The sequence below is a fragment of the Mixophyes fleayi genome, chromosome 10 (assembly GCF_038048845.1).
Source record: "Mixophyes fleayi isolate aMixFle1 chromosome 10, aMixFle1.hap1, whole genome shotgun sequence".
NCBI classification, from domain to species: Eukaryota; Metazoa; Chordata; class Amphibia; order Anura; family Limnodynastidae; genus Mixophyes; species Mixophyes fleayi.
In genome coordinates, this window is record NC_134411.1 from 43,122,077 (window position 1) to 43,149,258 (window position 27,182).

Below are 27,182 nucleotides of genomic sequence, written 5' to 3' on the forward strand. Positions count from 1 at the left end.
TTCAATTGGACCCATCTGAGGCAGCAGTGTTAACTACTTTGCTCTGTAACAACAATCTTAATAGACATGCATAGTATTGCATGGAGTGTCACTGTTTTATTTTATTTTTTAAAATTTTTACCTCATGAATAATTTAGCTGTTTATTCAGAAAATGCTATTTTGTGCCTCTTGTATTTGTTTAATTTTGTCTCTGTTAGCTAGATTTCCATACATTGAACTGTATTTACCTCTTCATTTCCATCTATAGGAAAAATTCTATCAAGGTCCCACTGAAATTTGAACTCAGATTGCTGGATTCAGAGTCCAGAGTGCTAACCATTACACCATGGCACCATCTGTGTACAATCTGACTTGTTTATTCCTTTAGGACTGGAGCACCCGTGTCTGCCTATAGGGTTGTATCTTCTTATTGGAATAATTTGTTTTCGCCTGCTTCATTCTGGTTTAAAACTATTGCGTACACAGTATGGATAAATATTTCATTTTCTCTTAATAAAAAATACATCTTACCTTTTGATTTTTATTATGTTGAACAAACTTAAAAGTACAAGAAATACAGATAACACTTTTAGGAAAAGTATTTAAAATGTAATTACCAGATAGAAACTCTCTATATTGTATCGCCCTTTGGTGCTTGTCCAAATACTAATGAATAGATTGCTATGGCTTAAATGGTGTCTATGCATACCGTTCAGACCATGAAAGCAATAAGCGGCATCAAAATAGTTTTTACCAAAGTGATCAATGGAGTTTGATTTTGACTAATGTACAAGCTCCATTTCACTTCCAGTGAATGTAGCCTAGGACAGCTCAGAGCCCTAAAATTGTACTTGTGCCTTTGGATGTATAGGTTCATTATCTATCAATTGAAGCGCTGGGAGATTTCCATATAAGATCTTTTCCAGCATATTTGAGCACTGTGACTAAAATCTACTACATTACATTTAAAACATATTTCTATCTGTCCCACAATCGTTATAGTTCTGTGATATTATTACTGAAAAAGCAGCAAGTATTAACATTTTACCAATGGTTTTCTTAACATCCTGCTGCATAACAGGTTTCTGAATAACTGGTCCCATTCCCATATAATAACGTCTATGTGTTGGACAGCTGTGTGTGGTCACCTTCATGTACAATCCTCTTTTGGACAAAGTGCTGCAGGAAACTTAGGAGACTCATCTCCTGGGGATCCCAGCTATCTGAATCAGAGTGCCAATAGGATTTGATCAGGCTGATATGTATCTTGGGGAAAGTGAGGCTGCCCATAAGTCTCCCATATTGCTCAAAAGAATGCTTCGACTGAGTTCTAATAGCAGAATGTAGGGACTTGTAATTCCTGTATTTCAAGTTCACAGCAATTGCTTCCAAGATTCAGGTAATAGGAGGAAAATCATCATCGGAGACCAAGCAAGATACTGCAGACTAATCAAAAAGTGGACATCCACGTTAAAGGACTATCCCATGATGTGAAATCAGACTGAAGAGCTAGAATGCCAGAAATCTACAGAATTCACCACTGATTCCCCCAACCAAGCTCATGCAGAATTTTCTTTCATATGTTTTCAGTTTAGTATCTTGTTTTAGCTAACTTTTCTTTGAATTATCCTGCAACAGTAAATGCTTCTGCTTTGAATTAAAATCTGTTTTATATATACTGTTAGCATGGTGTTTATCCTTTATTGATATAGTGTCTGCATATTATAGTGTTTTACAAATCAGAATGTATCCATTCTCATTAGTCCCTGTCCCATTGGGGTGTTCAGTTTAAATTCTCTACCACACAGGAACCCTGGGCTATTTTTTTATCAGAGGCCAAATAGCATATTTGAATGTTTTTTGGACTGTACTTGGGCAGGGGCACCTGGGTAAAAGCTATCCTAGTATTTAGAAGAAATACAAACCCCACAGTAGTGGATTATGGTCTGTTTTTCAATTGGACCCATCTGAGGCAGCAGTGTTAACTACTTTGCTCTGTAACAACAATCTTAATAGACATGCATAGTATTGCATGGAGTGTCACTGTTTTATTTTATTTTTTTAAATTCTTACCTCATGAATAATTTAGCTGTTTATTCAGAAAATGCTATTTTGTGCCTCTTGTATTTGTTTAATTTTGTCTCTGTTAGCTAGATTTCCATACATTGAACTGTATTTACCTCTTCATTTCCATCTATAGGAAAAATTCTATCAAGGTCCCACTGAGATTTGAACTCAGATCGCTGGATTCAGAGTCCAGAGTGCTAACCATTACACCATGGCACCATCTGTGTACAATCTGACTTGTTTATTCCTTTAGGACTGGAGCACCCGTGTCTGCCTATAGGGTTGTATCTTCTTATTGGAATAATTTGTTTTCGCCTGCTTCATTCTGGTTTAAAACTATTGCGTACACAGTATGGATAAATATTTCATTTTCTCTTAATAAAAAATACATCTTACCTTTTGATTTTTATTATGTTGAACAAACTTAAAAGTACAAGAAATACAGATAACACTTTTAGGAAAAGTATTTAAAATGTAATTACCAGATAGAAACTCTCTATATTGTATCGCCCTTTGGTGCTTGTCCAAATACTAATGAATAGATTGCTATGGCTTAAATGGTGTCTATGCATACCGTTCAGACCATGAAAGCAATAAGCGGCATCAAAATAGTTTTTACCAAAGTGATCAATGGAGTTTGATTTTGACTAATGTACAAGCTCCATTTCACTTCCAGTGAATGTAGCCTAGGACAGCTCAGAGCCCTAAAATTGTACTTGTGCCTTTGGATGTATAGGTTCATTATCTATCAATTGAAGCGCTGGGAGATTTCCATATAAGATCTTTTCCAGCATATTTGAGCACTGTGACTAAAATCTACTACATTACATTTAAAACATATTTCTATCTGTCCCACAATCGTTATAGTTCTGTGATATTATTACTGAAAAAGCAGCAAGTATTAACATTTTACCAATGGTTTTCTTAACATCCTGCTGCATAACAGGTTTCTGAATAACTGGTCCCATTCCCATATAATAACGTCTATGTGTTGGACAGCTGTGTGTGGTCACCTTCATGTACAATCCTCTTTTGGACAAAGTGCTGCAGGAAACTTAGGAGACTCATCTCCTGGGGATCCCAGCTATCTGAATCAGAGTGCCAATAGGATTTGATCAGGCTGATATGTATCTTGGGGAAAGTGAGGCTGCCCATAAGTCTCCCATATTGCTCAAAAGAATGCTTCGACTGAGTTCTAATAGCAGAATGTAGGGACTTGTTATTCCTGTATTTCAAGTTCACAGCAATTGCTTCCAAGATTCAGGTAATAGGAGGAAAATCATCATCGGAGACCAAGCAAGATACTGCAGACTAATCAAAAAGTGGACATCCACGTTAAAGGACTATCCCATGATGTGAAATCAGACTGAAGAGCTAGAATGCCAGAAATCTACAGAATTCACCACTGATTCCCCCAACCAAGCTCATGCAGAATTTTCTTTCATATGTTTTCAGTTTAGTATCTTGTTTTAGCTAACTTTTCTTTGAATTATCCTGCAACAGTAAATGCTTCTGCTTTGAATTAAAATCTGTTTTATATATACTGTTAGCATGGTGTTTATCCTTTATTGATATAGTGTCTGCATATTATAGTGTTTTACAAATCAGAATGTATCCATTCTCATTAGTCCCTGTCCCATTGGGGTGTTCAGTTTAAATTCTCTACCACACAGGAACCCTGGGCTATTTTTTATCAGAGGCCAAATAGCATATTTGAATGTTTTTTGGACTGTACTTGGGCAGGGGCACCTGGGTAAAAGCTATCCTAGTATTTAGAAGAAATACAAACCCCACAGTAGTGGATTATGGTCTGTTTTTCAATTGGACCCATCTGAGGCAGCAGTGTTAACTACTTTGCTCTGTAACAACAATCTTAATAGACATGCATAGTATTGCATGGAGTGTCACTGTTTTATTTTATTTTTTAAAATTTTTACCTCATGAATAATTTAGCTGTTTATTCAGAAAATGCTATTTTGTGCCTCTTGTATTTGTTTAATTTTGTCTCTGTTAGCTAGATTTCCATACATTGAACTGTATTTACCTCTTCATTTCCATCTATAGGAAAAATTCTATCAAGGTCCCACTGAGATTTGAACTCAGATCGCTGGATTCAGAGTCCAGAGTGCTAACCATTACACCATGGCACCATCTGTGTAAAATCTGACTTGTTTATTCCTTTAGGACTGGAGCACCCGTGTCTGCCTATAGGGTTGTATCTTCTTATTGGAATAATTTGTTTTCGCCTGCTTCATTCTGGTTTAAAACTATTGCGTACACAGTATGGATAAATATTTCATTTTCTCTTAATAAAAAATACATCTTACCTTTTGATTTTTATTATGTTGAACAAACTTAAAAGTACAAAAAATACAGATAACACTTTTAGGAAAAGTATTTAAAATGTAATTACCAGATAGAAACTCTCTATATTGTATCGCCCTTTGGTGCTTGTCCAAATACTAATGAATAGATTGCTATGGCTTAAATGGTGTCTATGCATACCGTTCAGACCATGAAAGCAATAAGCGGCATCAAAATAGTTTTTACCAAAGTGATCAATGGAGTTTGATTTTGACTAATGTACAAGCTCCATTTCACTTCCAGTGAATGTAGCCTAGGACAGCTCAGAGCCCTAAAATTGTACTTGTGCCTTTGGATGTATAGGTTCATTATCTATCAATTGAAGCGCTGGGAGATTTCCATATAAGATCTTTTCCAGCATATTTGAGCACTGTGACTAAAATCTACTACATTACATTTAAAACATATTTCTATCTGTCCCACAATCGTTATAGTTCTGTGATATTATTACTGAAAAAGCAGCAAGTATTAACATTTTACCAATGGTTTTCTTAACATCCTGCTGCATAACAGGTTTCTGAATAACTGGTCCCATTCCCATATAATAACGTCTATGTGTTGGACAGCTGTGTGTGGTCACCTTCATGTACAATCCTCTTTTGGACAAAGTGCTGCAGGAAACTTAGGAGACTCATCTCCTGGGGATCCCAGCTATCTGAATCAGAGTGCCAATAGGATTTGATCAGGCTGATATGTATCTTGGGGAAAGTGAGGCTGCCCATAAGTCTCCCATATTGCTCAAAAGAATGCTTCGACTGAGTTCTAATAGCAGAATGTAGGGACTTGTTATTCCTGTATTTCAAGTTCACAGCAATTGCTTCCAAGATTCAGGTAATAGGAGGAAAATCATCATCGGAGACCAAGCAAGATACTGCAGACTAATCAAAAAGTGGACATCCACGTTAAAGGACTATCCCATGATGTGATATCAGACTGAAGAGCTAGAATGCCAGAAATCTACAGAATTCACCACTGATTCCCCCAACCAAGCTCATGCAGAATTTTCTTTCATATGTTTTCAGTTTAGTATCTTGTTTTAGCTAACTTTTCTTTGAATTATCCTGCAACAGTAAATGCTTCTGCTTTGAATTAAAATCTGTTTTATATATACTGTTAGCATGGTGTTTATCCTTTATTGATATAGTGTCTGCATATTATAGTGTTTTACAAATCAGAATGTATCCATTCTCATTAGTCCCTGTCCCATTGGGGTGTTCAGTCTAAATTCTCTACCACATAGGAACCCTGGGCTATTTTTTATCAGAGGCCAAATAGCATATTTGCATGTTTTTTGGACTGTACTTGGGCAGGGGCACCTGGGTAAAAGCTATCCTAGTATTTAGAAGAAATACAAACCCCACAGTAGTGGATTATGGTCTGTTTTTCAATTGGACCCATCTGAGGCAGCAGTGTTAACTACTTTGCTCTGTAACAACAATCTTAATAGACATGCATAGTATTGCATGGAGTGTCACTGTTTTATTTTATTTTTTAAAATTTTTACCTCATGAATAATTTAGCTGTTTATTCAGAAAATGCTATTTTGTGCCTCTTGTATTTGTTTAATTTTGTCTCTGTTAGCTAGATTTCCATAGATTGAACTGTATTTACCTCTTCATTTCCATCTATAGGAAAAATTCTATCAAGGTCCCACTGAGATTTGAACTCAGATCGCTGGATTCAGAGTCCAGAGTGCTAACCATTACACCATGGCACCATCTGTGTAAAATCTGACTTGTTTATTCCTTTAGGACTGGAGCACCCGTGTCTGCCTATAGGGTTGTATCTTCTTATTGGAATAATTTGTTTTCGCCTGCTTCATTCTGGTTTAAAACTATTGCGTACACAGTATGGATAAATATTTCATTTTCTCTTAATAAAAAATACATCTTACCTTTTGATTTTTATTATGTTGAACAAACTTAAAAGTACAAAAAATACAGATAACACTTTTAGGAAAAGTATTTAAAATGTAATTACCAGATAGAAACTCTCTATATTGTATCGCCCTTTGGTGCTTGTCCAAATACTAATGAATAGATTGCTATGGCTTAAATGGTGTCTATGCATACCGTTCAGACCATGAAAGCAATAAGCGGCATCAAAATAGTTTTTACCAAAGTGATCAATGGAGTTTGATTTTGACTAATGTACAAGCTCCATTTCACTTCCAGTGAATGTAGCCTAGGACAGCTCAGAGCCCTAAAATTGTACTTGTGCCTTTGGATGTATAGGTTCATTATCTATCAATTGAAGCGCTGGGAGATTTCCATATAAGATCTTTTCCAGCATATTTGAGCACTGTGACTAAAATCTACTACATTACATTTAAAACATATTTCTATCTGTCCCACAATCGTTATAGTTCTGTGATATTATTACTGAAAAAGCAGCAAGTATTAACATTTTACCAATGGTTTTCTTAACATCCTGCTGCATAACAGGTTTCTGAATAACTGGTCCCATTCCCATATAATAACGTCTATGTGTTGGACAGCTGTGTGTGGTCACCTTCATGTACAATCCTCTTTTGGACAAAGTGCTGCAGGAAACTTAGGAGACTCATCTCCTGGGGATCCCAGCTATCTGAATCAGAGTGCCAATAGGATTTGATCAGGCTGATATGTATCTTGGGGAAAGTGAGGCTGCCCATAAGTCTCCCATATTGCTCAAAAGAATGCTTCGACTGAGTTCTAATAGCAGAATGTAGGGACTTGTTATTCCTGTATTTCAAGTTCACAGCAATTGCTTCCAAGATTCAGGTAATAGGAGGAAAATCATCATCGGAGACCAAGCAAGATACTGCAGACTAATCAAAAAGTGGACATCCACGTTAAAGGACTATCCCATGATGTGATATCAGACTGAAGAGCTAGAATGCCAGAAATCTACAGAATTCACCACTGATTCCCCCAACCAAGCTCATGCAGAATTTTCTTTCATATGTTTTCAGTTTAGTATCTTGTTTTAGCTAACTTTTCTTTGAATTATCCTGCAACAGTAAATGCTTCTGCTTTGAATTAAAATCTGTTTTATATATACTGTTAGCATGGTGTTTATCCTTTATTGATATAGTGTCTGCATATTATAGTGTTTTACAAATCAGAATGTATCCATTCTCATTAGTCCCTGTCCCATTGGGGTGTTCAGTCTAAATTCTCTACCACATAGGAACCCTGGGCTATTTTTTATCAGAGGCCAAATAGCATATTTGCATGTTTTTTGGACTGTACTTGGGCAGGGGCACCTGGGTAAAAGCTATCCTAGTATTTAGAAGAAATACAAACCCCACAGTAGTGGATTATGGTCTGTTTTTCAATTGGACCCATCTGAGGCAGCAGTGTTAACTACTTTGCTCTGTAACAACAATCTTAATAGACATGCATAGTATTGCATGGAGTGTCACTGTTTTATTTTATTTTTTAAAATTTTTACCTCATGAATAATTTAGCTGTTTATTCAGAAAATGCTATTTTGTGCCTCTTGTATTTGTTTAATTTTGTCTCTGTTAGCTAGATTTCCATAGATTGAACTGTATTTACCTCTTCATTTCCATCTATAGGAAAAATTCTATCAAGGTCCCACTGAGATTTGAACTCAGATCGCTGGATTCAGAGTCCAGAGTGCTAACCATTACACCATGGCACCATCTGTGTAAAATCTGACTTGTTTATTCCTTTAGGACTGGAGCACCCGTGTCTGCCTATAGGGTTGTATCTTCTTATTGGAATAATTTGTTTTCGCCTGCTTCATTCTGGTTTAAAACTATTGCGTACACAGTATGGATAAATATTTCATTTTCTCTTAATAAAAAATACATCTTACCTTTTGATTTTTATTATGTTGAACAAACTTAAAAGTACAAAAAATACAGATAACACTTTTAGGAAAAGTATTTAAAATGTAATTACCAGATAGAAACTCTCTATATTGTATCGCCCTTTGGTGCTTGTCCAAATACTAATGAATAGATTGCTATGGCTTAAATGGTGTCTATGCATACCGTTCAGACCATGAAAGCAATAAGCGGCATCAAAATAGTTTTTACCAAAGTGATCAATGGAGTTTGATTTTGACTAATGTACAAGCTCCATTTCACTTCCAGTGAATGTAGCCTAGGACAGCTCAGAGCCCTAAAATTGTACTTGTGCCTTTGGATGTATAGGTTCATTATCTATCAATTGAAGCGCTGGGAGATTTCCATATAAGATCTTTTCCAGCATATTTGAGCACTGTGACTAAAATCTACTACATTACATTTAAAACATATTTCTATCTGTCCCACAATCGTTATAGTTCTGTGATATTATTACTGAAAAAGCAGCAAGTATTAACATTTTACCAATGGTTTTCTTAACATCCTGCTGCATAACAGGTTTCTGAATAACTGGTCCCATTCCCATATAATAACGTCTATGTGTTGGACAGCTGTGTGTGGTCACCTTCATGTACAATCCTCTTTTGGACAAAGTGCTGCAGGAAACTTAGGAGACTCATCTCCTGGGGATCCCAGCTATCTGAATCAGAGTGCCAATAGGATTTGATCAGGCTGATATGTATCTTGGGGAAAGTGAGGCTGCCCATAAGTCTCCCATATTGCTCAAAAGAATGCTTCGACTGAGTTCTAATAGCAGAATGTAGGGACTTGTTATTCCTGTATTTCAAGTTCACAGCAATTGCTTCCAAGATTCAGGTAATAGGAGGAAAATCATCATCGGAGACCAAGCAAGATACTGCAGACTAATCAAAAAGTGGACATCCACGTTAAAGGACTATCCCATGATGTGATATCAGACTGAAGAGCTAGAATGCCAGAAATCTACAGAATTCACCACTGATTCCCCCAACCAAGCTCATGCAGAATTTTCTTTCATATGTTTTCAGTTTAGTATCTTGTTTTAGCTAACTTTTCTTTGAATTATCCTGCAACAGTAAATGCTTCTGCTTTGAATTAAAATCTGTTTTATATATACTGTTAGCATGGTGTTTATCCTTTATTGATATAGTGTCTGCATATTATAGTGTTTTACAAATCAGAATGTATCCATTCTCATTAGTCCCTGTCCCATTGGGGTGTTCAGTCTAAATTCTCTACCACATAGGAACCCTGGGCTATTTTTTATCAGAGGCCAAATAGCATATTTGCATGTTTTTTGGACTGTACTTGGGCAGGGGCACCTGGGTAAAAGCTATCCTAGTATTTAGAAGAAATACAAACCCCACAGTAGTGGATTATGGTCTGTTTTTCAATTGGACCCATCTGAGGCAGCAGTGTTAACTACTTTGCTCTGTAACAACAATCTTAATACACATGCATAGTATTGCATGGAGTGTCACTGTTTTATTTTATTTTTTAAAATTTTTACCTCATGAATAATTTAGCTGTTTATTCAGAAAATGCTATTTTGTGCCTCTTGTATTTGTTTAATTTTGTCTCTGTTAGCTAGATTTCCATACATTGAACTGTATTTACCTCTTCATTTCCATCTATAGGAAAAATTCTATCAAGGTCCCACTGAGATTTGAACTCAGATCGCTGGATTCAGAGTCCAGAGTGCTAACCATTACACCATGGCACCATCTGTGTAAAATCTGACTTGTTTATTCCTTTAGGACTGGAGCACCCGTGTCTGCCTATAGGGTTGTATCTTCTTATTGGAATAATTTGTTTTCGCCTGCTACATTCTGGTTTAAAACTATTGCGTACACAGTATGGATAAATATTTCATTTTCTCTTAATAAAAAATACATCTTACCTTTTGATTTTTATTATGTTGAACAAACTTAAAAGTACAAAAAATACAGATAACACTTTTAGGAAAAGTATTTAAAATGTAATTACCAGATAGAAACTCTCTATATTGTATCGCCCTTTGGTGCTTGTCCAAATACTAATGAATAGATTGCTATGGCTTAAATGGTGTCTATGCATACCGTTCAGACCATGAAAGCAATAAGCGGCATCAAAATAGTTTTTACCAAAGTGATCAATGGAGTTTGATTTTGACTAATGTACAAGCTCCATTTCACTTCCAGTGAATGTAGCCTAGGACAGCTCAGAGCCCTAAAATTGTACTTGTGCCTTTGGATGTATAGGTTCATTATCAATTGAAGCGCTGGGAGATTTCCATATAAGATCTTTTCCAGCATATTTGAGCACTGTGACTAAAATCTACTACATTACATTTAAAACATATTTCTATCTGTCCCACAATCGTTATAGTTCTGTGATATTATTACTGAAAAAGCAGCAAGTATTAACATTTTACCAATGGTTTTCTTAACATCCTGCTGCATAACAGGTTTCTGAATAACTGGTCCCATTCCCATATAATAACGTCTATGTGTTGGACAGCTGTGTGTGGTCACCTTCATGTACAATCCTCTTTTGGACAAAGTGCTGCAGGAAACTTAGGAGACTCATCTCCTGGGGATCCCAGCTATCTGAATCAGAGTGCCAATAGGATTTGATCAGGCTGATATGTATCTTGGGGAAAGTGAGGCTGCCCATAAGTCTCCCATATTGCTCAAAAGAATGCTTCGACTGAGTTCTAATAGCAGAATGTAGGGACTTGTTATTCCTGTATTTCAAGTTCACAGCAATTGCTTCCAAGATTCAGGTAATAGGAGGAAAATCATCATCGGAGACCAAGCAAGATACTGCAGACTAATCAAAAAGTGGACATCCACGTTAAAGGACTATCCCATGATGTGATATCAGACTGAAGAGCTAGAATGCCAGAAATCTACAGAATTCACCACTGATTCCCCCAACCAAGCTCATGCAGAATTTTCTTTCATATGTTTTCAGTTTAGTATCTTGTTTTAGCTAACTTTTCTTTGAATTATCCTGCAACAGTAAATGCTTCTGCTTTGAATTAAAATCTGTTTTATATATACTGTTAGCATGGTGTTTATCCTTTATTGATATAGTGTCTGCATATTATAGTGTTTTACAAATCAGAATGTATCCATTCTCATTAGTCCCTGTCCCATTGGGGTGTTCAGTCTAAATTCTCTACCACATAGGAACCCTGGGCTATTTTTTATCAGAGGCCAAATAGCATATTTGCATGTTTTTTGGACTGTACTTGGGCAGGGGCACCTGGGTAAAAGCTATCCTAGTATTTAGAAGAAATACAAACCCCACAGTAGTGGATTATGGTCTGTTTTTCAATTGGACCCATCTGAGGCAGCAGTGTTAACTACTTTGCTCTGTAACAACAATCTTAATACACATGCATAGTATTGCATGGAGTGTCACTGTTTTATTTTATTTTTTAAAATTTTTACCTCATGAATAATTTAGCTGTTTATTCAGAAAATGCTATTTTGTGCCTCTTGTATTTGTTTAATTTTGTCTCTGTTAGCTAGATTTCCATAGATTGAACTGTATTTACCTCTTCATTTCCATCTATAGGAAAAATTCTATCAAGGTCCCACTGAGATTTGAACTCAGATCGCTGGATTCAGAGTCCAGAGTGCTAACCATTACACCATGGCACCATCTGTGTAAAATCTGACTTGTTTATTCCTTTAGGACTGGAGCACCCGTGTCTGCCTATAGGGTTGTATCTTCTTATTGGAATAATTTGTTTTCGCCTGCTACATTCTGGTTTAAAACTATTGCGTACACAGTATGGATAAATATTTCATTTTCTCTTAATAAAAAATACATCTTACCTTTTGATTTTTATTATGTTGAACAAACTTAAAAGTACAAAAAATACAGATAACACTTTTAGGAAAAGTATTTAAAATGTAATTACCAGATAGAAACTCTCTATATTGTATCGCCCTTTGGTGCTTGTCCAAATACTAATGAATAGATTGCTATGGCTTAAATGGTGTCTATGCATACCGTTCAGACCATGAAAGCAATAAGCGGCATCAAAATAGTTTTTACCAAAGTGATCAATGGAGTTTGATTTTGACTAATGTACAAGCTCCATTTCACTTCCAGTGAATGTAGCCTAGGACAGCTCAGAGCCCTAAAATTGTACTTGTGCCTTTGGATGTATAGGTTCATTATCAATTGAAGCGCTGGGAGATTTCCATATAAGATCTTTTCCAGCATATTTGAGCACTGTGACTAAAATCTACTACATTACATTTAAAACATATTTCTATCTGTCCCACAATCGTTATAGTTCTGTGATATTATTACTGAAAAAGCAGCAAGTATTAACATTTTACCAATGGTTTTCTTAACATCCTGCTGCATAACAGGTTTCTGAATAACTGGTCCCATTCCCATATAATAACGTCTATGTGTTGGACAGCTGTGTGTGGTCACCTTCATGTACAATCCTCTTTTGGACAAAGTGCTGCAGGAAACTTAGGAGACTCATCTCCTGGGGATCCCAGCTATCTGAATCAGAGTGCCAATAGGATTTGATCAGGCTGATATGTATCTTGGGGAAAGTGAGGCTGCCCATAAGTCTCCCATATTGCTCAAAAGAATGCTTCGACTGAGTTCTAATAGCAGAATGTAGGGACTTGTTATTCCTGTATTTCAAGTTCACAGCAATTGCTTCCAAGATTCAGGTAATAGGAGGAAAATCATCATCGGAGACCAAGCAAGATACTGCAGACTAATCAAAAAGTGGACATCCACGTTAAAGGACTATCCCATGATGTGAAATCAGACTGAAGAGCTAGAATGCCAGAAATCTACAGAATTCACCACTGATTCCCGCAACCAAGCTCATGCAGAATTTTCTTTCATATGTTTTCAGTTTAGTATCTTGTTTTAGCTAACTTTTCTTTGAATTATCCTGCAACAGTAAATGCTTCTGCTTTGAAATAAAATCTGTTTTATATATACTGTTAGCATGGTGTTTATCCTTTATTGATATAGTGTCTGCATATTATAGTGTTTTACAAATCAGAATGTATCCATTCTCATTAGTCCCTGTCCCATTGGGGTGTTCAGTTTAAATTCTCTACCACACAGGAACCCTGGGCTATTTTTTTTATCAGAGGCCAAATAGCATATTTGAATGTTTTTTGGACTGTACTTGGGCAGGGGCACCTGGGTAAAAGCTATCCTAGTATTTAGAAGAAATACAAACCCCACAGTAGTGGATTATGGTCTGTTTTTCAATTGGACCCATCTGAGGCAGCAGTGTTAACTACTTTGCTCTGTAACAACAATCTTAATAGACATGCATAGTATTGCATGGAGTGTCACTGTTTTATTTTATTTTTTAAAATTTTTACCTCATGAATAATTTAGCTGTTTATTCAGAAAATGCTATTTTGTGCCTCTTGTATTTGTTTAATTTTGTCTCTGTTAGCTAGATTTCCATACATTGAACTGTATTTACCTCTTCATTTCCATCTATAGGAAAAATTCTATCAAGGTCCCACTGAGATTTGAACTCAGATCGCTGGATTCAGAGTCCAGAGTGCTAACCATTACACCATGGCACCATCTGTGTAAAATCTGACTTGTTTATTCCTTTAGGACTGGAGCACCCGTGTCTGCCTATAGGGTTGTATCTTCTTATTGGAATAATTTGTTTTCGCCTGCTTCATTCTGGTTTAAAACTATTGCGTACACAGTATGGATAAATATTTCATTTTCTCTTAATAAAAAATACATCTTACCTTTTGATTTTTATTATGTTGAACAAACTTAAAAGTACAAAAAATACAGATAACACTTTTAGGAAAAGTATTTAAAATGTAATTACCAGATAGAAACTCTCTATATTGTATCGCCCTTTGGTGCTTGTCCAAATACTAATGAATAGATTGCTATGGCTTAAATGGTGTCTATGCATACCGTTCAGACCATGAAAGCAATAAGCGGCATCAAAATAGTTTTTACCAAAGTGATCAATGGAGTTTGATTTTGACTAATGTACAAGCTCCATTTCACTTCCAGTGAATGTAGCCTAGGACAGCTCAGAGCCCTAAAATTGTACTTGTGCCTTTGGATGTATAGGTTCATTATCTATCAATTGAAGCGCTGGGAGATTTCCATATAAGATCTTTTCCAGCATATTTGAGCACTGTGACTAAAATCTACTACATTACATTTAAAACATATTTCTATCTGTCCCACAATCGTTATAGTTCTGTGATATTATTACTGAAAAAGCAGCAAGTATTAACATTTTACCAATGGTTTTCTTAACATCCTGCTGCATAACAGGTTTCTGAATAACTGGTCCCATTCCCATATAATAACGTCTATGTGTTGGACAGCTGTGTGTGGTCACCTTCATGTACAATCCTCTTTTGGACAAAGTGCTGCAGGAAACTTAGGAGACTCATCTCCTGGGGATCCCAGCTATCTGAATCAGAGTGCCAATAGGATTTGATCAGGCTGATATGTATCTTGGGGAAAGTGAGGCTGCCCATAAGTCTCCCATATTGCTCAAAAGAATGCTTCGACTGAGTTCTAATAGCAGAATGTAGGGACTTGTTATTCCTGTATTTCAAGTTCACAGCAATTGCTTCCAAGATTCAGGTAATAGGAGGAAAATCATCATCGGAGACCAAGCAAGATACTGCAGACTAATCAAAAAGTGGACATCCACGTTAAAGGACTATCCCATGATGTGAAATCAGACTGAAGAGCTAGAATGCCAGAAATCTACAGAATTCACCACTGATTCCCGCAACCAAGCTCATGCAGAATTTTCTTTCATATGTTTTCAGTTTAGTATCTTGTTTTAGCTAACTTTTCTTTGAATTATCCTGCAACAGTAAATGCTTCTGCTTTGAAATAAAATCTGTTTTATATATACTGTTAGCATGGTGTTTATCCTTTATTGATATAGTGTCTGCATATTATAGTGTTTTACAAATCAGAATGTATCCATTCTCATTAGTCCCTGTCCCATTGGGGTGTTCAGTTTAAATTCTCTACCACACAGGAACCCTGGGCTATTTTTTTTATCAGAGGCCAAATAGCATATTTGAATGTTTTTTGGACTGTACTTGGGCAGGGGCACCTGGGTAAAAGCTATCCTAGTATTTAGAAGAAATACAAACCCCACAGTAGTGGATTATGGTCTGTTTTTCAATTGGACCCATCTGAGGCAGCAGTGTTAACTACTTTGCTCTGTAACAACAATCTTAATAGACATGCATAGTATTGCATGGAGTGTCACTGTTTTATTTTATTTTTTAAAATTTTTACCTCATGAATAATTTAGCTGTTTATTCAGAAAATGCTATTTTGTGCCTCTTGTATTTGTTTAATTTTGTCTCTGTTAGCTAGATTTCCATACATTGAACTGTATTTACCTCTTCATTTCCATCTATAGGAAAAATTCTATCAAGGTCCCACTGAGATTTGAACTCAGATCGCTGGATTCAGAGTCCAGAGTGCTAACCATTACACCATGGCACCATCTGTGTAAAATCTGACTTGTTTATTCCTTTAGGACTGGAGCACCCGTGTCTGCCTATAGGGTTGTATCTTCTTATTGGAATAATTTGTTTTCGCCTGCTTCATTCTGGTTTAAAACTATTGCGTACACAGTATGGATAAATATTTCATTTTCTCTTAATAAAAAATACATCTTACCTTTTGATTTTTATTATGTTGAACAAACTTAAAAGTACAAAAAATACAGATAACACTTTTAGGAAAAGTATTTAAAATGTAATTACCAGATAGAAACTCTCTATATTGTATCGCCCTTTGGTGCTTGTCCAAATACTAATGAATAGATTGCTATGGCTTAAATGGTGTCTATGCATACCGTTCAGACCATGAAAGCAATAAGCGGCATCAAAATAGTTTTTACCAAAGTGATCAATGGAGTTTGATTTTGACTAATGTACAAGCTCCATTTCACTTCCAGTGAATGTAGCCTAGGACAGCTCAGAGCCCTAAAATTGTACTTGTGCCTTTGGATGTATAGGTTCATTATCTATCAATTGAAGCGCTGGGAGATTTCCATATAAGATCTTTTCCAGCATATTTGAGCACTGTGACTAAAATCTACTACATTACATTTAAAACATATTTCTATCTGTCCCACAATCGTTATAGTTCTGTGATATTATTACTGAAAAAGCAGCAAGTATTAACATTTTACCAATGGTTTTCTTAACATCCTGCTGCATAACAGGTTTCTGAATAACTGGTCCCATTCCCATATAATAACGTCTATGTGTTGGACAGCTGTGTGTGGTCACCTTCATGTACAATCCTCTTTTGGACAAAGTGCTGCAGGAAACTTAGGAGACTCATCTCCTGGGGATCCCAGCTATCTGAATCAGAGTGCCAATAGGATTTGATCAGGCTGATATGTATCTTGGGGAAAGTGAGGCTGCCCATAAGTCTCCCATATTGCTCAAAAGAATGCTTCGACTGAGTTCTAATAGCAGAATGTAGGGACTTGTTATTCCTGTATTTCAAGTTCACAGCAATTGCTTCCAAGATTCAGGTAATAGGAGGAAAATCATCATCGGAGACCAAGCAAGATACTGCAGACTAATCAAAAAGTGGACATCCACGTTAAAGGACTATCCCATGATGTGAAATCAGACTGAAGAGCTAGAATGCCAGAAATCTACAGAATTCACCACTGATTCCCCCAACCAAGCTCATGCAGAATTTTCTTTCATATGTTTTCAGTTTAGTATCTTGTTTTAGCTAACTTTTCTTTGAATTATCCTGCAACAGTAAATGCTTCTGCTTTGAATTAAAATCTGTTTTATATATACTGTTAGCATGGTGTTTATCCTTTATTGATATAGTGTCTGCATATTATAGTGTTTTACAAATCAGAATGTATCCATTCTCATTAGTCCCTGTCCCATTGGGGTGTTCAGTTTAAATTCTCTACCACACAGGAACCCTGGGCTATTTTTTTTATCAGAGGCCAAATAGCATATTTGAATGTTTTTTGGACTGTACTTGGGCAGGGGCACCTGGGTAAAAGCTATCCTAGTATTTAGAAGAAATACAAACCCCACAGTAGTGGATTATGGTCTGTTTTTCAATTGGACCCATCTGAGGCAGCAGTGTTAACTACTTTGCTCTGTAACAACAATCTTAATAGACATGCATAGTATTGCATGGAGTGTCACTGTTTTATTTTATTTTTTAAAATTTTTACCTCATGAATAATTTAGCTGTTTATTCAGAAAATGCTATTTTGTGCCTCTTGTATTTGTTTAATTTTGTCTCTGTTAGCTAGATTTCCATACATTGAACTGTATTTACCTCTTCATTTCCATCTATAGGAAAAATTCTATCAAGGTCCCACTGAGATTTGAACTCAGATCGCTGGATTCAGAGTCCAGAGTGCTAACCATTACACCATGGCACCATCTGTGTAAAATCTGACTTGTTTATTCCTTTAGGACTGGAGCACCCGTGTCTGCCTATAGGGTTGTATCTTCTTATTGGAATAATTTGTTTTCGCCTGCTTCATTCTGGTTTAAAACTATTGCGTACACAGTATGGATAAATATTTCATTTTCTCTTAATAAAAAATACATCTTACCTTTTGATTTTTATTATGTTGAACAAACTTAAAAGTACAAAAAATACAGATAACACTTTTAGGAAAAGTATTTAAAATGTAATTACCAGATAGAAACTCTCTATATTGTATCGCCCTTTGGTGCTTGTCCAAATACTAATGAATAGATTGCTATGGCTTAAATGGTGTCTATGCATACCGTTCAGACCATGAAAGCAATAAGCGGCATCAAAATAGTTTTTACAAAGTGATCAATGGAGTTTGATTTTGACTAATGTACAAGCTCCATTTCACTTCCAGTGAATGTAGCCTAGGACAGCTCAGAGCCCTAAAATTGTACTTGTGCCTTTGGATGTATAGGTTCATTATCTATCAATTGAAGCGCTGGGAGATTTCCATATAAGATCTTTTCCAGCATATTTGAGCACTGTGACTAAAATCTACTACATTACATTTAAAACATATTTCTATCTGTCCCACAATCGTTATAGTTCTGTGATATTATTACTGAAAAAGCAGCAAGTATTAACATTTTACCAATGGTTTTCTTAACATCCTGCTGCATAACAGGTTTCTGAATAACTGGTCCCATTCCCATATAATAACGTCTATGTGTTGGACAGCTGTGTGTGGTCACCTTCATGTACAATCCTCTTTTGGACAAAGTGCTGCAGGAAACTTAGGAGACTCATCTCCTGGGGATCCCAGCTATCTGAATCAGAGTGCCAATAGGATTTGATCAGGCTGATATGTATCTTGGGGAAAGTGAGGCTGCCCATAAGTCTCCCATATTGCTCAAAAGAATGCTTCGACTGAGTTCTAATAGCAGAATGTAGGGACTTGTTATGCCTGTATTTCAAGTTCACAGCAATTGCTTCCAAGATTCAGGTAATAGGAGGAAAATCATCATCGGAGACCAAGCAAGATACTGCAGACTAATCAAAAAGTGGACATCCACGTTAAAGGACTATCCCATGATGTGAAATCAGACTGAAGAGCTAGAATGCCAGAAATCTACAGAATTCACCACTGATTCCCCCAACCAAGCTCATGCAGAATTTTCTTTCATATGTTTTCAGTTTAGTATCTTGTTTTAGCTAACTTTTCTTTGAATTATCCTGCAACAGTAAATGCTTCTGCTTTGAATTAAAATCTGTTTTATATATACTGTTAGCATGGTGTTTATCCTTTATTGATATAGTGTCTGCATATTATAGTGTTTTACAAATCAGAATGTATCCATTCTCATTAGTCCCTGTCCCATTGGGGTGTTCAGTTTAAATTCTCTACCACACAGGAACCCTGGGCTATTTTTTATCAGAGGCCAAATAGCATATTTGAATGTTTTTTGGACTGTACTTGGGCAGGGGCACCTGGGTAAAAGCTATCCTAGTATTTAGAAGAAATACAAACCCCACAGTAGTGGATTATGGTCTGTTTTTCAATTGGACCCATCTGAGGCAGCAGTGTTAACTACTTTGCTCTGTAACAACAATCTTAATAGACATGCATAGTATTGCATGGAGTGTCACTGTTTTATTTTATTTTTTTAAATTCTTACCTCATGAATAATTTAGCTGTTTATTCAGAAAATGCTATTTTGTGCCTCTTGTATTTGTTTAATTTTGTCTCTGTTAGCTAGATTTCCATACATTGAACTGTATTTACCTCTTCATTTCCATCTATAGGAAAAATTCTATCAAGGTTCCACTGAGATTTGAACTCAGATCGCTGGATTCAGAGTCCAGAGTGCTAACCATTACACCATGGCACCATCTGTGTAAATCTGACTTGTTTATTCCTTTAGGACTGGAGCACCCGTGTCTGCCTATAGGGTTGTATCTTCTTATTGGAATAATTTGTTTTCGCCTGCTTCATTCTGGTTTAAAACTATTGCGTACACAGTATGGATAAATATTTCATTTTCTCTTAATAAAAAATACATCTTACCTTTTGATTTTTATTATGTTGAACAAACTTAAAAGTACAAAAAATACAGATAACTCTTTTAGGAAAAGTATTTAAAATGTAATTACCAGATAGAAACTCTCTATATTGTATCGCCCTTTGGTGCTTGTCCAAATACTAATGAATAGATTGCTATGGCTTAAATGGTGTCTATGCATACCGTTCAGACCATGAAAGCAATAAGCGGCATCAAAATAGTTTTTACCAAAGTGATCAATGGAGTTTGATTTTGACTAATGTACAAGCTCCATTTCACTTCCAGTGAATGTAGCCTAGGACAGCTCAGAGCCCTAAAATTGTACTTGTGCCTTTGGATGTATAGGTTCATTATCTATCAATTGAAGCGCTGGGAGATTTCCATATAAGATCTTTTCCAGCATATTTGAGCACTGTGACTAAAATCTACTACATTACATTTAAAACATATTTCTAGCTGTCCCACAATCGTTATAGTTCTGTGATATTATTACTGAAAAAGCAGCAAGTATTAACATTTTACCAATGGTTTTCTTAACATCCTGCTGCATAACAGGTTTCTGAATAACTGGTCCCATTCCCATATAATAACGTCTATGTGTTGGACAGCTGTGTGTGGTCACCTTCATGTACAATCCTCTTTTGGACAAAGTGCTGCAGGAAACTTAGGAGACTCATCTCCTGGGGATCCCAGCTATCTGAATCAGAGTGCCAATAGGATTTGATCAGGCTGATATGTATCTTGGGGAAAGTGAGGCTGCCCATAAGTCTCCCATATTGCTCAAAAGAATGCTTCGACTGAGTTCTAATAGCAGAATGTAGGGACTTGTTATTCCTGTATTTCAAGTTCACAGCAATTGCTTCCAAGATTCAGGTAATAGGAGGAAAATCATCATCGGAGACCAAGCAAGATACTGCAGACTAATCAAAAAGTGGACATCCACGTTAAAGGACTATCCCATGATGTGAAATCAGACTGAAGAGCTAGAATGCCAGAAATCTACAGAATTCACCACTGATTCCCCCAACCAAGCTCATGCAGAATTTTCTTTCATATGTTTTCAGTTTAGTATCTTGTTTTAGCTAACTTTTCTTTGAATTATCCTGCAACAGTAAATGCTTCTGCTTTGAATTAAAATCTGTTTTATATATACTGTTAGCATGGTGTTTATCCTTTATTGATATAGTGTCTGCATATTATAGTGTTTTACAAATCAGAATGTATCCATTCTCATTAGTCCCTGTCCCATTGGGGTGTTCAGTTTAAATTCTCTACCACACAGGAACCCTGGGCTATTTTTTATCAGAGGCCAAATAGCATATTTGAATGTTTTTTGGACTGTACTTGGGCAGGGGCACCTGGGTAAAAGCTATCCTAGTATTTAGAAGAAATACAAACCCCACAGTAGTGGATTATGGTCTGTTTTTCAATTGGACCCATCTGAGACAGCAGTGTTAACTACTTTGCTCTGTAACAACAATCTTAATAGACATGCATAGTATTGCATGGAGTGTCACTGTTTTATTTTATTTTTTTAAATTTTTACCTCATGAATAATTTAGCTGTTTATTCAGAAAATGCTATTTTGTGCCTCTTGTATTTGTTTAATTTTGTCTCTGTTAGCTAGATTTCCATACATTGAACTGTATTTACCTCTTCATTTCCATCTATAGGAAAAATTCTATCAAGGTCCCACTGAGATTTGAACTCAGATCACTGGATTCAGAGTCCAGAGTGCTAACCATTACACCATGGCACACAACTGTGTAAAATCTGACTTGTTTATTCCTTTAGGACTGGAGCACCCGTGTCTGCCTATAGGGTTGTATCTTCTTATTGGAATAATTTGTTTTCGCCTGCTTCATTCTGGTTTAAAACTATTGCGTACACAGTATGGATAAATATTTCATTTTCTCTTAATAAAAAATACATCTTACCTTTTGATTTTTATTATGTTGAACAAACTTAAAAGTACAAAAAATACAGATAACACTTTTAGGAAAAGTATTTAAAATGTAATTACCAGATTGAAACTCTCTATATTGTATCGCCCTTTGGTGCTTGTCCAAATACTAATGAATAGATTGCTATGGCTTAAATGGTGTCTATGCATACCGTTCAGACCATGAAAGCAATAAGCGGCATCAAAATAGTTTTTACCAAAGTGATCAATGGAGTTTGATTTTGACTAATGTACAAGCTCCATTTCACTTCCAGTGAATGTAGCCTAGGACAGCTCAGAGCCCTAAAATTGTACTTGTGCCTTTGGATGTATAGGTTCATTATCTATCAATTGAAGCGCTGGGAGATTTCCATATAAGATCTTTTCCAGCATATTTGAGCACTGTGACTAAAATCTACTACATTACATTTAAAACATATTTCTATCTGTCCCACAATCGTTATAGTTCTGTGATATTATTACTGAAAAAGCAGCAAGTATTAACATTTTACCAATGGTTTTCTTAACATCCTGCTGCATAACAGGTTTCTGAATAACTGGTCCCATTCCCATATAATAACGTCTATGTGTTGGACAGCTGTGTGTGGTCACCTTCATGTACAATCCTCTTTTGGACAAAGTGCTGCAGGAAACTTAGGAGACTCATCTCCTGGGGATCCCAGCTATCTGAATCAGAGTGCCAATAGGATTTGATCAGGCTGATATGTATCTTGGGGAAAGTGAGGCTGCCCATAAGTCTCCCATATTGCTCAAAAGAATGCTTCGACTGAGTTCTAATAGCAGAATGTAGGGACTTGTTATTCCTGTATTTCAAGTTCACAGCAATTGCTTCCAAGATTCAGGTAATAGGAGGAAAATCATCATCGGAGACCAAGCAAGATACTGCAGACTAATCAAAAAGTGGACATCCACGTTAAAGGACTATCCCATGATGTGAAATCAGACTGAAGAGCTAGAATGCCAGAAATCTACAGAATTCACCACTGATTCCCCCAACCAAGCTCATGCAGAATTTTCTTTCATATGTTTTCAGTTTAGTATCTTGTTTTAGCTAACTTTTCTTTGAATTATCCTGCAACAGTAAATGCTTCTGCTTTGAATTAAAATCTGTTTTATATATACTGTTAGCATGGTGTTTATCCTTTATTGATTAAGTGTCTGCATATTATAGTGTTTTACAAATCAGAATGTATCCATTCTCATTAGTCCCTGTCCCATTGGGGTGTTCAGTTTAAATTCTCTACCACACAGGAACCCTGGGCTATTTTTTATCAGAGGCCAAATAGCATATTTGAATGTTTTTTGGACTGTACTTGGGCAGGGGCACCTGGGTAAAAGCTATCCTAGTATTTAGAAGAAATACAAACCCCACAGTAGTGGATTATGGTCTGTTTTTCAATTGGACCCATCTGAGGCAGCAGTGTTAACTACTTTGCTCTGTAACAACAATCTTAATAGACATGCATAGTATTGCATGGAGTGTCACTGTTTTATTTTATTTTTTTAAATTCTTACCTCATGAATAATTTAGCTGTTTATTCAGAAAATGCTATTTTGTGCCTCTTGTATTTGTTTAATTTTGTCTCTGTTAGCTAGATTTCCATACATTGAACTGTATTTACCTCTTCATTTGCATCTATAGGAAAAATTCTATCAAGGTCCCACTGAGATTTGAACTCAGATCGCTGGATTCAGAGTCCAGAGTGCTAACCATTACACCATGGCACCATCTGTCTGTGTAAAATCTGACTTGTTTATTCCTTTAGGACTGGAGCACCCGTGTCTGCCTATAGGGTTGTATCTTCTTATTGGAATAATTTGTTTTCGCCTGCTTCATTCTGGTTTAAAACTATTGCGTACACAGTATGGATAAATATTTCATTTTCTCTTAATAAAAAATACATCTTACCTTTTGATTTTTATTATGTTGAACAAACTTAAAAGTACAAAAAATACAGATAACACTTTTAGGAAAAGTATTTAAAATGTAATTACCAGATTGAAACTCTCTATATTGTATCGCCCTTTGGTGCTTGTCCAAATACTAATGAATAGATTGCTATGGCTTAAATGGTGTCTATGCATACCGTTCAGACCATGAAAGCAATAAGCGGCATCAAAATAGTTTTTACCAAAGTGATCAATGGAGTTTGATTTTGACTAATGTACAAGCTCCATTTCACTTCCAGTGAATGTAGCCTAGGACAGCTCAGAGCCCTAAAATTGTACTTGTGCCTTTGGATGTATAGGTTCATTATCTATCAATTGAAGCGCTGGGAGATTTCCATATAAGATCTTTTCCAGCATATTTGAGCACTGTGACTAAAATCTACTACATTACATTTAAAACATATTTCTATCTGTCCCACAATCGTTATAGTTCTGTGATATTATTACTGAAAAAGCAGCAAGTATTAACATTTTACCAATGGTTTTCTTAACATCCTGCTGCATAACAGGTTTCTGAATAACTGGTCCCATTCCCATATAATAACGTCTATGTGTTGGACAGCTGTGTGTGGTCACCTTCATGTACAATCCTCTTTTGGACAAAGTGCTGCAGGAAACTTAGGAGACTCATCTCCTGGGGATCCCAGCTATCTGAATCAGAGTGCCAATAGGATTTGATCAGGCTGATATGTATCTTGGGGAAAGTGAGGCTGCCCATAAGTCTCCCATATTGCTCAAAAGAATGCTTCGACTGAGTTCTAATAGCAGAATGTAGGGACTTGTTATTCCTGTATTTCAAGTTCACAGCAATTGCTTCCAAGATTCAGGTAATAGGAGGAAAATCATCATCGGAGACCAAGCAAGATACTGCAGACTAATCAAAAAGTGGACATCCACGTTAAAGGACTATCCCATGATGTGAAATCAGACTGAAGAGCTAGAATGCCAGAAATCTACAGAATTCACCACTGATTCCCCCAACCAAGCTCATGCAGAATTTTCTTTCATATGTTTTCAGTTTAGTATCTTGTTTTAGCTAACTTTTCTTTGAATTATCCTGCAACAGTAAATGCTTCTGCTTTGAATTAAAATCTGTTTTATATATACTGTTAGCATGGTGTTTATCCTTTATTGATTAAGTGTCTGCATATTATAGTGTTTTACAAATCAGAATGTATCCATTCTCATTAGTCCCTGTCCCATTGGGGTGTTCAGTTTAAATTCTCTACCACACAGGAACCCTGGGCTATTTTTTATCAGAGGCCAAATAGCATATTTGAATGTTTTTTGGACTGTACTTGGGCAGGGGCACCTGGGTAAAAGCTATCCTAGTATTTAGAAGAAATACAAACCCCACAGTAGTGGATTATGGTCTGTTTTTCAATTGGACCCATCTGAGGCAGCAGTGTTAACTACTTTGCTCTGTAACAACAATCTTAATAGACATGCATAGTATTGCATGGAGTGTCACTGTTTTATTTTATTTTTTTAAATTCTTACCTCATGAATAATTTAGCTGTTTATTCAGAAAATGCTATTTTGTGCCTCTTGTATTTGTTTAATTTTGTCTCTGTTAGCTAGATTTCCATACATTGAACTGTATTTACCTCTTCATTTGCATCTATAGGAAAAATTCTATCAAGGTCCCACTGAGATTTGAACTCAGATCGCTGGATTCAGAGTCCAGAGTGCTAACCATTACACCATGGCACCATCTGTCTGTGTAAAATCTGACTTGTTTATTCCTTTAGGACTGGAGCACCCGTGTCTGCCTATAGGGTTGTATCTTCTTATTGGAATAATTTGTTTTCGCCTGCTTCATTCTGGTTTAAAACTATTGCGTACACAGTATGGATAAATATTTCATTTTCTCTTAATAAAAAATATATCTTACCTTTTGATTTTTATTATGTTGAACAAACTTAAAAGTACAAAAAATACAGATAACACTTTTAGGAAAAGTATTTAAAATGTAATTACCAGATAGAAACTCTCTATATTGTATCGCCCTTTGGTGCTTGTCCAAATACTAATGAATAGATTGCTATGGCTTAAATGGTGTCTATGCATATCGTTCAGACCATGAAAGCAATAAGCGGCATCAAAATAGTTTTTACCAAAGTGATCAATGGAGTTTGATTTTAACTAATGTACAAGCTCCATTTCGCTTCCAGTGAATGTAGCCTAGGACAGCTCAGAGCCCTAAAATTGTACTTGTGCCTTTGGATGTATAGGTTCATTATCTATCAATTGAAGCGCTGGGAGATTTCCATATAAGATCTTTTCCAGCATATTTGAGCACTGTGACTAAAATCTACTACATTACATTTAAAACATATTTCTATCTGTCCCACAATCGTTATAGTTCTGTGATATTATTACTGAAAAAGCAGCAAGTATTAACATTTTACCAATGGTTTTCTTAACATCCTGCTGCATAACAGGTTTCTGAATAACTGATCCCATACCCATATAATAACGTCTATGTGTTGGACATCTGTGTGTGGTCACCTTCATGTACAATCCTCTTTTGAACAAAGTGCTGCAGGAAATTTAGGCGACTCATCTCCTGGGGATCCCAGCTATCTGAAGCAGAGTGCCAATAGGATTTGATCAGGCTGATATGTATCTTGGGGAAAGTGAGGCTGCCCATAAGTCTCCCATATTGCTCAAAAGAATGCTTCGACTGAGTTCTTAGAGCAGAATGTAGGGACTTGTTATTCCTGTATTTCAAGTTCACAGCAATTGCTTCCAAAATTCGTGTAATAGGAGGAAAATCATCATCGGAGACCAAGCAAGATACTGCAGACTAATCAAAAAGTGGACATCCACGTTAAAGGACTATCCCATGATGTGAAATCAGACTGAAGAGCTAGAATGCCAGAAATCTACAGAATTCACCACTGATTCCCACAACCAAGCTCATGCAGAATTTTCTTTCATATGTTTTCAGTTTAGTATCTTGTTTTAGCTAACTTTCCTTTGAATTATCCTGCAACAGTAAATGCTTCTGCTTTAAATTAAAATCTGTTTTATATATACTGTTAGCATGGTGTTTATCCTTTATTGATATAGTGTCTGCATATTATAGTGTTTTACAAATCAGAATTTATCCATTCTCATTAGTCCCTGTCCCATTGGGGTGTTCAGTCTAAATTCTCTACCACACAGGAACCCTGGGCTATTTTTTATCAGATGCCAAATAGCATAATTGTATGTTTTTTGGACTGTACTTGGGCAGGGGCACCTGGGTAAAAGCTATCCTAGTATTTAGAAGAAATACAAACCCCACAGTAGTGGATTATGGTCTGTTTTTCAATTGGACCCATCTGAGGCAGCAGTGTTAACTACTTTGCTCTGTAACAACAATCTTAATAGACATGCATAGTATTGCATGGAGTGTCACTGTTTTATTTTATTTTTTTAAATTCTTACCTCATGAATAATTTAGCTGTT

The 27,182-nt window shown here is 36.2% G+C and overlaps 13 non-coding genes across 13 annotated transcripts; all 13 read right to left on the reverse strand.

Moving 5' to 3' along the window:
• Nucleotides 1-2,194: 2,194 nt before the first annotated feature.
• TRNAQ-CUG (transfer RNA glutamine (anticodon CUG)) lies at nt 2,195-2,266 on the reverse strand. Its single transcript has one exon. It is a non-coding gene; the product is annotated as a tRNA-Gln (tRNA).
• A 1,859-nt stretch (nt 2,267-4,125) lies between these two features.
• On the reverse strand, nt 4,126-4,197 carry TRNAQ-CUG (transfer RNA glutamine (anticodon CUG)). The gene has a single exon. It is a non-coding gene; the product is annotated as a tRNA-Gln (tRNA).
• A 1,859-nt stretch (nt 4,198-6,056) lies between these two features.
• On the reverse strand, nt 6,057-6,128 carry TRNAQ-CUG (transfer RNA glutamine (anticodon CUG)). Its single transcript has one exon. It is a non-coding gene; the product is annotated as a tRNA-Gln (tRNA).
• A 1,859-nt stretch (nt 6,129-7,987) lies between these two features.
• TRNAQ-CUG (transfer RNA glutamine (anticodon CUG)) lies at nt 7,988-8,059 on the reverse strand. The gene has a single exon. It is a non-coding gene; the product is annotated as a tRNA-Gln (tRNA).
• Nucleotides 8,060-9,918: 1,859 nt separating this feature from the next.
• On the reverse strand, nt 9,919-9,990 carry TRNAQ-CUG (transfer RNA glutamine (anticodon CUG)). The gene has a single exon. It is a non-coding gene; the product is annotated as a tRNA-Gln (tRNA).
• Nucleotides 9,991-11,845: 1,855 nt separating this feature from the next.
• Nucleotides 11,846-11,917, reverse strand: TRNAQ-CUG (transfer RNA glutamine (anticodon CUG)). Its single transcript has one exon. It is a non-coding gene; the product is annotated as a tRNA-Gln (tRNA).
• A 1,857-nt stretch (nt 11,918-13,774) lies between these two features.
• On the reverse strand, nt 13,775-13,846 carry TRNAQ-CUG (transfer RNA glutamine (anticodon CUG)). Its single transcript has one exon. It is a non-coding gene; the product is annotated as a tRNA-Gln (tRNA).
• Nucleotides 13,847-15,707: 1,861 nt separating this feature from the next.
• TRNAQ-CUG (transfer RNA glutamine (anticodon CUG)) lies at nt 15,708-15,779 on the reverse strand. Its single transcript has one exon. It is a non-coding gene; the product is annotated as a tRNA-Gln (tRNA).
• Nucleotides 15,780-17,640: 1,861 nt separating this feature from the next.
• On the reverse strand, nt 17,641-17,712 carry TRNAQ-CUG (transfer RNA glutamine (anticodon CUG)). The gene has a single exon. It is a non-coding gene; the product is annotated as a tRNA-Gln (tRNA).
• Nucleotides 17,713-19,570: 1,858 nt separating this feature from the next.
• On the reverse strand, nt 19,571-19,642 carry TRNAQ-CUG (transfer RNA glutamine (anticodon CUG)). The gene has a single exon. It is a non-coding gene; the product is annotated as a tRNA-Gln (tRNA).
• A 1,858-nt stretch (nt 19,643-21,500) lies between these two features.
• On the reverse strand, nt 21,501-21,569 carry TRNAQ-CUG (transfer RNA glutamine (anticodon CUG)). Its single transcript has one exon. It is a non-coding gene; the product is annotated as a tRNA-Gln (tRNA).
• A 1,863-nt stretch (nt 21,570-23,432) lies between these two features.
• TRNAQ-CUG (transfer RNA glutamine (anticodon CUG)) lies at nt 23,433-23,504 on the reverse strand. Its single transcript has one exon. It is a non-coding gene; the product is annotated as a tRNA-Gln (tRNA).
• A 1,863-nt stretch (nt 23,505-25,367) lies between these two features.
• Nucleotides 25,368-25,439, reverse strand: TRNAQ-CUG (transfer RNA glutamine (anticodon CUG)). The gene has a single exon. It is a non-coding gene; the product is annotated as a tRNA-Gln (tRNA).
• Between the last annotated feature and the right edge of the window lie 1,743 nt (nt 25,440-27,182).